Here is a 6209-nt window from a genome sequence, read left to right as displayed (position 1 = left end):
CGATAGACTCCAGAACTTTGTTGTTTAGGTCAAAGGTCTGGCTACGCGAGACTATTGCTAAACTGACTCGAGATCAGCTACAGCCTGCATTTAACACTGATTCTGGATTTCACTGTGGCATCAATGCCCTTTAGCGTCCAACCGCGAAACGTTTCGAAAATTACGTGACTTGGCCTGTTTGATACGCGCTCCGAAGCAGTGGTTCGAAACAAATGATTTGTACAAGTTTCAAAGCTTCATGAAGTGTTTCGAAGCACCCATAACTATTTGAAGGGTGATTCCATCTATACATGTAAACACCGTGGCAAAACTGTAAAATATATTGTTTCAGTGGTCCTCCACCACTAGATAGAGAGAGTGGGTCGTTTTGAAATAAAGTGAACATGTTGACATTGTGATGTTCGCTGAAGGAGAATTGAATCAAATGAAAGCAGGTAGGGATTGTCTGACTTTAGGAAGGCTAGTCCAAAACCTATTAATTTATACTCTTTTCGCTTCAATAAATATATTGTCATGCTTCCGTTTACTGACCTGCATTCAGGAAACTTACATAGCTTTGCACCTCGAGCAATGCCATTCGTCAATTACTGTGTAATTTACTCGTAATACTTTACTACAAAGTGCTTTTTTAAAGATCTCGAATGTGCTTGTTAATAATGTTGACTTAGACTTTTAGTCACAGCTCGTATAGAATTTTTAATAGAATCCTGTAATTGCTTACTTGATACAATACAATTAAGTCAGTGATTGTTTAGATGGTTAGCGGTTTCTCCCACCTCGTTAGTATCTACTGTTTGGTTAGTTAAGATTATCTTTTTTTGTACGTATCACATTTGTTGATAATTTGATCTGATTGTAGCAGCTTTTCGAACTTTTTTCTCTCCAGCTCTTTACAAAGTTAGCCGCCACAATGTCCTGAATACATACTTTTTACTCCTGTCTGATTCCAGATACTCTGGCAGCTGTGTTGCTTTAGGTGTTAGAATCCAGCCTGTCTCCATAGATCTCTTCTGCCCTCTAACCACAGGGCATGCATGCATGCCAGTGTGGATTAAAGTGCATAAAAACATTCTCATTCCTCTGGCCACGTGTTTCTCTAATTGATTTAGCAGCCTGATTATGCATGCTGCACGGAGCAAGGGTTCATCAACCACATATGGAGGTACAGATGCAGAGAGGCTGAGCTCACATCCTGGACCACTCAGGGGTCTCTTTGGGTTCACTCTTCCTTGTGTACATGCAGCTGATATTGCCTCCATACAAACCAGCATCAGTTCCTTGCCACAGCACATAGGCAAGCCAGAGTTCCCTGACACAGGATGGGACCGCATCAAAGATATTTTCTTCAGGGGGTTAGTTTCACTATGTCCATCAATACAGTGTTATGATATGTTTCTTCTGCCATTTTTATTGAACCAAAAGTTTAGACAGTCCTTTACTATTTATAAGTCAAGTTTAATAAATGTGAAATAAATTTACCCCCATTGGACCAAGCCCAGCCATGTGATAACCACAATGTTTGTATGCACAATAACAAATTAACTGTAGGAAGCAATGTTTAATAATCTGGTAATGTGAGCATGGCGAATTATCTTGTCACTGTTTCTACTTTCTTCACAGTGATGGTCAGATGTACTCGGGGGAGTTAAGAAGTATAGTAAAGACTGGCATTGCTGCAGCCATGGTGGGGATGGTCTATGGAGGCCTACCTGGAGCCAGACATGCCCGGGAGAGATTCATACAGCTCAGCAAGGCTGAAATTTACCAAAACAGAATGGATGCAGTGGTGAGACAAAGGACAGTGTGAAAGAATATTTATCTCTTTGCATGCATAATTTATGTTGTGTGTCACGTTTAATTCACACAATCACCTGCTCTCATATTCACTGATATAGCACTTTGAGATATAATTTGTAGAGGCTTGTATTACTGATACTCCTATGATTTTTATTTAGCATTTTGTGTAGCTGAAGAATACATTATTTTATATTATAAATTAATGCATAGTGATGTTTTGATTTGTATGGGTGTTTTAATCCAACAGCGATCTGCTCATAATGCAGCTATTCGAGGTTTTGTTCGCTTTGGCTGGAGGTGGAGCTGGAGAGTAGCAGCGTTTGTAACCTTGTTCAATTGAGTTTAGATTCTAGAGACATGGTGAGTTTTAATAAGAGAATTAAATGTTTGATAATATTACATTTTTTTCATCTTGCTTTTTGTTTTGTATTGAATATTTTATGTTGTTATGATTAATGTTAACAATCTAAATAACGGTAAATAGAATAGAACCAGCATAGAATAACTGTAACATTTGTATAAAGCAATTAAACAAGAACTATATATATATATATATATATATATATATATATATATATATATATATATATATATACTGTAATTATACAGTGCATTCAGAAAGTATTCAGACCTCTTAATTATTTCCACATTTTTATGATGTAGCAGCCTTATGCTAAAATGCTTTAAATGTTTTTCCACATCACTCTACTCTCCATATTGACCAAGCATAAAAATATTTTTGATAACTTTGCAAATTTATTAAAAAGAAAAAACTTAAATATCACATTGACATAAGTATCCAGACCTTTAACTCAGTACTTTGTTGAAGCACCTTTGGCAGCGATTACAACTTCAAGTCTTTTTGGGTATCATGCCATACTTCTCTGCAGATCCTCTCAAGCTCTGTCAGGTTGGATGTGGACCGTCAGTAGACAGCCATTTTCAGGTCTCTCCAGAGATGTTCGATTGGGTTCAAGTCCAGGCTCTGGCTGGGCCACTCAAGGACATTAACAGAGTTGTCCCCTAGCCACTTTCATGGTCTTGGCTGTGTGCTTGGGGCTATTGTCCTGTTGGAAGGTGAACCTTCGGCCCAGTCTGTGGTCCTGAGTGCTCTGGACCAGGTTTTCATTAAGAATATATCTGTATATTTGCTTGCTTGCTTTCCTTCAACCCTGACAAGTCCGGCAGTCCCTGCCACTGAATTTGGTTTAATTACATATGTCATTGTGGTATTTCCATTTTTTTCTTCTTAAAAATTTGCAAAGTTATAAAAAAAATATTTGTTTTGCTTTGCCATTATGTGGTATGGATTGAAGATTGGTGTGAAAGAATAGTTAAAGCATTTTAGCATAAGGCTGCAGCAAAATGTAAAAAGAAAATGAAGGGATAATTTCTGAATGTACTGTATAATTAAAAACTTATATATACTGACAACAACAGTTTTTGGTGGGGGGAAATGCATGTTCAATGTCACAGCTTACTAAAAGTCACGCAATAGTCAGCTCAAAGTGAAATGTGCTAAAATCAAGATTTTTCCCATAAACTGCCATTGTTTTCAGAATTCAAAACAAAATTCACCCCCAAAACAGAGCTTAAAAAAATCAAGGTTTTATAATCAGTGACTTTCTAAAAACAATATGGAGTAGGATAAAATAAAATACATAATCTCTACATTCGGGTCTTTTGAGAGTAAAAAAGCATATGAGAGTAAAAAAGCAAAAGCATTTACAAACTGGATCTGGATCATTGCAGTTCCAGTAATGAGCTCTGCATTTGAAAACATAGTCACGTCAGAATTAAATTGGAGTTAATTCTGTTACTGCAGAGCAGTTAATAAGTTAGTTTCAGAAAATATGAAAAACTTTGCAAATTGGTCTCTCTTTTTTACAGCACTGTAAGTACAAGCCTGACAGTATACAGAGACAAAAATGATCTGAGCCATTTTGCCGCAGCAGGTGGTGAGTTTCCCTAGTTGGCAAACTCTTCCTCAGGAGAGGATGAGCTTAATTCCATGTGTTAGTGTTTAGCTGTCACAGGAGGAGTTTTCCGGCTGAATCTGGGATTTAGAGGGCTGCTGGCTGGTACAGCCATAGGAGGTGCATTGGGGTGAGTGGAACAGGGGGAGAGAAAGAGATTACTTTTCTGTGTGTGCACGTGCACTAATTTGTTTGGACAAGCGGCATTCTAATAGTGCTGATATTTCATATAATTTAAAACCATTTGGTACGTGTGACTGTGGCCAAGTCCACACTAACAGATTTAGTTGAAAACGCATTCATTTTGATTTGTTATTGGCTCTCAGCCACACTGAACGATCACTGAACTGAAAACACTCACCATAGCTGCATACTTTGGAAAACAACTTACAAAACTGAAAACAAAGTATTCATATTTAAACTGATTAGTGTGGACGTGGCCTGTCTGCGGTTGCTACATAGAAATCTAATTCTTGATGTTGTTTTGTTTCTTTTGAAACAGTTTTCATTGACAGAGCAAAAATGAAAATAGCTGGCCATATTGTGTCTGAAATGTCAGTTACTCAATATTAACTGTTTATAGAACTGTTTAAAAGCGATATCACACTCGCAATTGTACTGTTGTGCTGAATATCAACAGCTGAGTCAAAGCCATGCTGATATTAAAGTTGCACTCAGTAAAAAAAAAGATCTAATTTAAAATGTTTGAATACATATTTTAGGTTGCTAGCGAGGGTAGAGTCACATGTGGTAACCTCCTCGTAGTCGCGGTTTGTGGTTCTCGCTCTCAATGGGGCACGTGGTAAGTTGTGTCTGGATCGCAGAGAGTAGCATGAGCCTCCACATGCCAGAGTCACTGCGGTGTCACAACAAGCCATGTGATAAGATGCGCGGATTGTCTGTCTCTGAGACTTGTCCTCCGCCACCCGGATTGAGGGGAGTAACCGTGCCACCCCGAGGACCTAGTGGGAATCGGGCATTCCAAATTGGGAGGAAAAGGGGATAAAAAAAAAAAAGCTGTTTTATTCTACATGGAGAGGGTCTCCTCATGGGGGCTGCTATTTTGTGATCACACGACCAGTTGAATACTACTCTCATAATCTCTGTAACCACCCTGTTATTGGACACTTACTCATGGATTAAATAAATTATGTCTGACTGCAAATAGTGAATTTCTACTATGACATTGGTGACTAAAATCTATTGTGCTCGAATGAGGCTGCATCTACATCCCTAGGTGTCAGTGTAAGTCCAAGATGACAAATTAAAAAAAGTTAGTGTACCTTTTAATACAATGGCACTCTTTCTCGAGTAATATTGCTTAATTGAAATTTGCATTTAATTGATATGTGATGTCATCACAGGCTGCCAGCTGGAGTTTTAATCATGGGCCTGCAGAAGCTTGGGGGTGAGACCTTGTGTGACAAGAGGCGACGAGAAAGGAGGGAGTTACATGAGCTGAGAGTCACTGAATGGTTTGTTCCACTAGGGGAAAAGTCTTCTTTTTTTTTGTTGCAAGAATTACGCACTTGTATGACAGAATTTATTTGCTCATTTACTCCTTTGAACAGATAATTGAACTCATTGAACTCTCCTTTGCAGGAATGCTCGTCTAAAGCTTACAGATGACCTCATTGGAGAAATCAGTGGGCAAGATCACGATGCTGATATTGACCTTCAACGAATAGAAGAGCTGCTTAATCAAAATATGAACGAGATAGGAGCACAGGGCTCTGACAACAATTGACATTACAAACTTGAAAGTGTTACTGGGCACTGGCAGAGGCACATAGACCCTATATGCAATGTATGCAATGGAAGGTGAGAGAGGGGCACTATTGTAAGTGTTGCATACATTGTTGAAAATGGGTAGTTGCACCCCTGGACACAGGTGCCCAAAAACTGCATTTCTGAATTCTTGCATTTACAACTAACATAACATGGATAAGTGTTTCTTTAGGTTTCTATAATTGAGGATTTGACTGTACTAGTCTGAGCAGTTAAGAAATGTTATTTATTCTACACCACTGAGGTATGAGATTAAATGTTTTTAGATATAAAAACAGAATGTCAAAACTACTCATGCTCTTAATTTTGTGGATGATGTTGAAATTATGTTCAAATTATTATTCTATGTATCAATACATCTGTGCATGTGCATCTGTGCATGTGTGTGCCTTTGTGTTTGTCAGAGATGATGCCCTTAGCTTGTCAGCTGCACTTCATCTTCATCAGACAGTATGCATATAATCCATGTTTTAATTGCAGAATTACAACACCAGTTAAATTTTGGGCAATAATACTGTTGTCAACGTAGAGTATAGGGGGCTGTAAAAAGTGTAAAGATGTTTAAATATTATTAATCATGTTTATGAAATATGCAACTAAATTTGATACACAAAAAAGCTTTTCATTATCACCTCACAACATCTAGGA

At 38.0% G+C, this 6209-nt stretch overlaps 1 pseudogene; it reads left to right on the top strand.

Moving 5' to 3' along the window:
* Nucleotides 1–1119: 1119 nt before the first annotated feature.
* Nucleotides 1120–5959, top strand: LOC127643521 (complex I assembly factor TIMMDC1, mitochondrial-like; annotated as a pseudogene).
* The last annotated feature ends 250 nt before the right edge of the window (nucleotides 5960–6209 follow it).

This window comes from Xyrauchen texanus, chromosome 5 (assembly GCF_025860055.1).
Source record: "Xyrauchen texanus isolate HMW12.3.18 chromosome 5, RBS_HiC_50CHRs, whole genome shotgun sequence".
In the NCBI taxonomy this organism is placed as follows: domain Eukaryota; kingdom Metazoa; phylum Chordata; class Actinopteri; order Cypriniformes; family Catostomidae; genus Xyrauchen; species Xyrauchen texanus.
Note: the sequence above shows the minus strand (reverse complement) of the source record. Positions and strands in the feature narration are given on the sequence as shown.